Genomic DNA, 7,325 nt, shown 5'->3' with positions numbered 1-7,325 from the left:
ATATATATATATATATATATATATATATATATATATATACTGTGATCTCAGAATAGCAAATCGACATAAGATTTTAAATTCCCAAATATTCAGACAAATATATTAAAGTAGTAATGATAAGCCACTTATCAGATTGAAAAAACAATGTCACTAACAGTAACTCCTATTTTTAGTGTTGCTGAAGGGAAAGGGCCACTCTCAAATTATGGGTAGAAATTTCAAAGTGTCACTGACATTTCAGAAATAAATAGAGCAGTTAATCTTGAAAATAATATTCTGTTCATTAACATAGCAGTGCCATTCATAGAAATATATCCTATGCAATAAAATTTACTGGTACATAAATCATAGAAACAATAATTTTTATTGTAGTAATTTTTGTGGTGACCAGAGTAGAGAAAGAAGTTAGTTTCTCAATAGGAAATTGACTAATTGCTAAACATTCAGTGCAAAGAATAATATAAGCATATTCCAAACAAATGTAGGCATCAGAATGAGATAAATATTGCTAAGGATTTCTTCAGCTCTCTCACTAAAACATTCACACATTCCTATGTTTTCACAAACTAGAATACTATTTCTAAGGCCACTAGGAACTGTAAGGTTCTCAATCACACCTTTCCAAATTTTCCTGTTCCTGTGCATTATATTATATTATATTACATTATATTAACCTAATCCAGAAGTATATGCCAGTGATGTTGCTGAGTAAGAAAAAGAATAAATAACTTGATCTTAATTATATAAACAATAACTAAAATGCTCTCAATATAACTGTATGTATTGTATGCCTACCTGGAATTACATGAGAGTGAACAAGAATAAAGAAGAACAGTTATTAGCTCCTTCCTGTGGGCAATCTGAAGAGGGCAGAGGCTGATAGCTGTGAAGGGAGAAGAAAGGGGCATCAGGTAAATCAGGGAAAAAGATTAAGCTGTAATCCACAAAAAATAATGTATACTATTTAAAAACCTTTCCAAACTAATATCAGTGTTTGTCTCTGAAAGTAAGAGTGAGCATGAGGGCAGGATTAGTCAGGGGAAAATGTTTATAATGTTTTATTTTCTTTTTTTCCCATAAATGCTTATAATAGATAATTTAAATAAAGGGAATAGTATTTTCAAAAAAACAGAAGGCTAAACTAACGAGAAAATAAAGACAAATCTTTAGTTTGCAGAATTAACCAAGATAAATAAACTATAAATTTTCAGTAGTCCTTAAAGTGAAAAATTAAGAAATAATAATGCCCAGTTATCAAGGGACTGGTAACAGGGAAGAATCTGTAGTTTAATAATAATAATAATATCAATGTTTACTATCTTTACAATCTCCTATAAAATTGCTACACTTTATTTTTAAAATATATAAATGGAGGCTTAGAGAGGTTAAACAAATTTTCCTAAATTAACATAATTTGTTAGGAAACCTAGATATGCTATGAATCTACGTTTTGGTTCATTTAAGTTTAATTTCTCCTGTTTGATTAATCTTAAGTATGATTCTTGCCAAACTCAACAGTCCCCGCTTACCCTAATTAGTAGAGAAAGATCTCTTGAAACAATGTAATTATAATTTCGTGTATTAATTTCTGACCATCTAATCAATTACCTCTCCTTATATCAGAATGAAATAGCCTTGGCTACAGTAGTATTTTAGTGATTATCCTTGGAGGTTGGATCACTCAGGCTTAGCTCTCAGGAAGAACCTTGTATGTAAGGGGGAACTGGGCATTGAGAAAGACAAACCTTTAATAGTATATTAGGAAACACAAGTATTAAATATCTGAGAGACTAAGTAAAAATTTAAAGGTCTGTGGTCAGAGGCTTAGAGATAATCAGTCAAAAGTCACTGCGAGATGAATATAGAATTTGAAAAACAGTATATCAGAGCAAAACAAGAAAGAGTCTGGGCCACGGCCACAAATGTTCATGGGTATTTGTGCTTGATTTAATGCCACCTGAGAACATGACATGCTCTCAGGCAAGGACTGATTTGCAGTGGAAATTAAAGTAGAATACCCAAACCTCATTCTTAGTTTACATTTTCCCTTTTATGATTGGGAAGATCAGCAGCATCATTATGTTTAGTATGTGGTAGCTCAGATAAAACGTGGAGCATTCTTGAATTAGATGGATTTCCAGGAACTGATATTATGACTCAACCAGTTTTAATTATGGCCCTCAAAATTAGAGTGGGCATGATTCTGGAAGAATTTAGGCATTTTCATAAATGTAATCTTGGTATCTTAACCCTGTATGTTGGGTATATGTATGGCTCAGCGCTGGGTCCAGCTAGGCCCCCAAAAAGTAAAGATTCAAGAATGGAAGCTAGATGCAAATGTACAGGAAAATTTGGAAAGGTGTGAGATTGAGAACCTTACAGTTCCTAGTGGCCTTAGAAATAGTATTCTAGTTTGTGAAAACATAGGAATGTGTGAATGTTTCAGTGAGAGAGCTGAAGAAATCCTTAGCAATATTTATCTCATTCTGATGCCTGTATTTGTTTGGAATATGTTTATATTATTCTTTGCACTGAATGTTTAGCAAAAATTATTAAGTGGAAATAAGTTATTTCATATATATAAATAATGAATGCACTGTGGAAAGGAAAAGTAATAAAGGAGAACATCGTGTTTCATATGTCTCTGTCATGCAAATTTGCTGAAAATTAGAATCAAACTCAATAAAGCAGGTGAGCCAGTTGTGTTTTCTGCAAAAGAAATTCTACAGCAGCAGAAAGGCTGAAGATGTTGGCTCCCATTAAGAGGCAGGTGGATTACGGCCAACATGGTGAAACCCCGTCTGTACTAAAAATACAAAACTTAGCTGGGTGTGGTGGCACACACCTGTAATCCCAGATACTCGGGAGGCTGAGGCAGGAAAAATGCTTGAACTCGGGAGGTGGAGGTTGCAGTTAGCCAAGATCATGCCACTATACTCCAGACTGGTGACAGAGCTAGACTCTGTCTCAAAAAAATAAATAAATAAATAAATTTAAGAATATAAGACATATTTCCCAGCTGTCAATTTGTTAGGGATTGCATTAGATAAAGAAAACTGACCTTCCCAAGTTCATTCCTTCTTCCAGAGGCAACCCATATAAAATAACTGATCAAAGCAGTGTCATGCAAGCCACCCTTGCCTCAAATGGGAACGGTTTTGTCTGGTTTGTTGATTGTATCATTTCTCCATTTTTCTATTTGATCTTTGGCTCTTCCTCCTTCAGTGGTTCTTTACCTATTGGAGATATTAGCCCTTTGTCTGTGCTATATGTTATGAATATTTTCTCCTATTCTTGTCAGTTGCATTTTGACTTTGTTTACAATATTTTTCCATAATTTAAAAAAATTGTGTAGACAAATTAGTCAATCATCAAGAGGAATTCATCCATTTCCTTTTGATATTTTTATGTTTTCAATTTTATTTAGATCCCCAATCCATTTGGGGTTTATTCTTGTATTGGGTGTTAAGGAAAGGATCTTATGTTTTTTAATGATGATCAAGATGATCCTGCACCAATAACAATAATTCCATTTGTACCTAGTTATTTCAGATGACATCTTTGTCATAAACTGAATTACCGTATATATTTGGATCTAATTCTGGAATCTTTATTCTATTCCACTGGTCTAGTCATGCACTAATACCACTTTATTTTAACTATAGAGCTTTATAATATCATTTGGAAGGGCCCGTGCTCCTTCATGGTTTTTACTTTTCTTTCATTTTGTTTTTCCATCTGAACTTGTTTCAGGCTAATACTGTTCTAAAGGTCATTATCTCTACCGTATTTTATGTATTGTGACAGTACTACAAACACGTACATGGTGTTTACGACATGCCAGGAACCATTCTAAATGCTTTCAGGTATTAACTTGTTTAAACATCAAAATAAACCCTTTGAGAAGGGCAATATTATTCACATTTTTAAGTGAAGAAACTGAGGTATGGAGAGGCTAAATCCAAAGTAGAGATGGAATTCCAATTATGCCAGGAAGCCCATGTTTTTAAACACTTGATCTTTCTCTCTGTGGATCTGTATAACCTCAAAGCTAACTTTGTCTTTGACATGTGTGTATAAGATCTGGGGGAAGTCAGAGTCGCTTGGAGCAGCTTGATTTTCCTGAGACTCTGTATGTCTGGCTCCAGGTGAGAACTCTCTGAGTGTTGATAGGCTGGAGCTGCACGCGGTACCACACCAAAGGGTCGGGGCGGACCACAGGTAACTAGTGAAAAACCCTGAGGACAAACTTGAGATATTGACTTCTCCTGATGCCAGGCCTGACTGCTTATTATTGGATGGGGGAATATTATGATGAGAGGAGTGGAATGAAGTAGGAGGAGCTTATGAAAGCACACATCACGTGAAGGGGGCTTTGCAAAGCTTTCTCCTAGGAACTGCATATTTGTGATTCCCATAACAACATGAAACTTCTAACCTCACTTGACCTACTAGTCACGTATTAGACAATCGATCACTCCTTACTTCTGGAAACACTTTGTGCTCTTTCAGGATACACCTGCTCTTGGTCTTCTGCTTGCTCACTCATTCCCTTTCTCTGGTTCCTCCTCATTTTCCCGAGGAAAAAAATATTGTGCTCATTACTCCCTCTGTTAGGATCACTCTCCCACAGAAGGGCTTTCTTTGCTTATCTCCATCAGATCTTTGCTTGAACCTGCTTTCTAAGGTCTTCCCTGACTTCCTCCATTTGAAATTGCAGCCCTTCATAGTTTCTCCCACCCTTCTCTGTTATACTTATCTTCATAACACTTATAAAGGTATTACTACCATGTTCCTTGTATTTGTCAGTTTTCTTTCTTCTCCACTAGAATGCAAGCTCATTGCTATGATGATTTTGTGGGTGTGTATTTTTGCATATTTTGTTCCAATACCTAGAACAATGCCTGGTGCATAGTAGGTACTAATTATAAATTTGCTGAATGGATAAATGAGGAAGAAAACCTTGAAAATATACAAAATGTAAAATAGGTGACAGTTGCCTTCATGGCTGTTGTACTACCCATCAAGACAAGATGGAAAGTGATGTGATAATCTGATTAACAGTCACTTATTGAGCTGTCCTCTTATAGATCATAATTTAAAATTACAGTGAGTACAAAAGCACACACAGAGGCTTATATGTAATATTTATTTCTCTTGTAGTTTAAGCAGCATGGCTAAGAGATATGCAATTGTGTACAGTGAGTAGAATCCTGATGTTCTTGTGTCTAAAGCTCCATCTGCTCTGTCTCTGTAAAAGACCAGTCTGTAAGAATGAGTCATAGATTAGCAAAAGGAAGAATTTGTAGAGGATAAAAATGAAATGTTTCTGCTATTTTTAAAAAATTATGGGCAGTACTTTGTGATTACCATGAGAAGGCAGAACTATTAGAATATATTTGATTTATTTCACTTTATGCCTAAGTAAACTATGTCAACTTTATAAACTATCCTACAAACTAAGTAAAAGGTGATGCTGGGCCGTGTTAATGTCACTAAGGACATCGTGACATTTTCTCTTGAGATCTGAAACTCATTACTCCCTAAAACCTATAATAGTGGTTCTAAGTTTTTCAGAGTAGAGTGTGATTAACATAAAGCTGGTGGGGGGAAAATAAAGTTTTGAAGAAAATTAGTCAGAAATTCCACAGGGTGCTTCCAAAATCAGTGTATTTATAGGGATTTATACTCTGTTTCTTAATCTTCTGTCCTACCTATTAATTCTAAAGTAATGCATGTCTAAACAGTATAGAGATTATAAAAAATTAATATTATCATTGTTTTTAAGAGAATGATTCTAAAAGAATTTTTATTTATTTAGAAATGTATAGTATATACATGCTAGTAAGGCACATATTACAAGTTGTTTTCTAGTAGAAGAGATGGAAAATCCTAAGCCATGGGTTTCCAAATTCCGTTGGCTGAATTGATCCCTTTAATAAACATCACCATGGCCAAACATCATATTTTACTCAGTGTAACAAAATAGGAAGAATCAAATATATTCTAATTTTTCTGCCTTCTTATGGAAATAACAGAATATCATGCACAATCAAAACCAAACCAAAAACTCATTCTCATAAACCCTAACTAATCTAAATAAAATATAATATAATCCACCTGGATAAAACACAAGAGTTAGGGCTCAAAAAGAGGTAAATATGCACCTTGTATCTGACAATTATATACTTTGAGGAAAATACTTTAGCTATGTGGTATATTTTCTAAGGCTTCTAGATTTACCTGACATTTCTTAAATTCACTGAGGGAGCTTAAATGAGAAATTGCTAAAACCATTTTTTAATCCAGTTCCTAATGATACTGCTAGAAATACTCCCAAATTTTAGAATCCTTATTCATTTGTGGAAAGGTTAACATAATAGACGTTTTCCCAAGTTTTGAGATGAGATTGATTCAAATGATATGTCAGATCTGAAGAAACATACTTGCCTTTAAGGTGGACATCCATTCATTTGACACAAACCACTCAAATCAACTTCCCTGATGACTGTTGAGGTACTGCTATCATTAATGTAAATGTGAATAAATCAACACTTGGGGAATACCCAGTCATAAAATTCTAACAGTCCCCCAGAATTAATCTTATTTCTCTCTGCCTCTCTTCAAGGTTTTCCTGATAACATATGGGAAAAGTGGGGATTAATAATCTTCAAACATTTTAATCAAGAAGTCTCCTTACTCTATTTTATCATTAACAAGTAATAATAACAAGGATCGAGTAGTAACAAAAAATTCTTCCCTCTATGTAAAGCAAACACTTCATGGTCTTGCTTTATCTCCTTTTCTTCTTGATTCTCTACTGCAAAAAATCTAAAATAAATGTCATTAAACTCCATTATATAAATGATTCAAAATGTGCAGAATCCACAGTTGATAATGGTGTTGAAGGTACTAAAGCTGGATAATTAAACAATTTATTTTGGCTCTCATTCAAGCATTTGGCACTAAAAAGCACACTTTTTGGAATTTTTCCGAAAAAAAGTAAGTGTTTCTTCAGCACTACTTCGAAGATCTTTCTTTTCACATATTGTTGAGGGCCTACTAAGTCCTTCTAAGATTTTTCTTTTCATATATTGTTGAGAACCTACTAAACAACGATAGTAAAAACTAGTATAGGAACAAAAATACCTGGTGTCTACATTCACGGCCAATATTTTGGAGCCTTCTGGTGATAAATGCTTGATTTAGAAGGACTTGAAAGGAATACACGTGATTGTCAATTCAGGAGGAATATTACCCTTTACCCCTTCCTTCCTTCCTTCCTTCCTTCCCTCCGTCCCTCCCTCCCTCCCTCCCTCCCTCCC

Source organism: Cebus imitator, unplaced genomic scaffold, assembly GCF_001604975.1.
Source record: "Cebus imitator isolate Cc_AM_T3 unplaced genomic scaffold, Cebus_imitator-1.0 Scaffold681, whole genome shotgun sequence".
Taxonomy (NCBI): Eukaryota; Metazoa; Chordata; class Mammalia; order Primates; family Cebidae; genus Cebus; species Cebus imitator.
Note: the sequence above shows the minus strand (reverse complement) of the source record.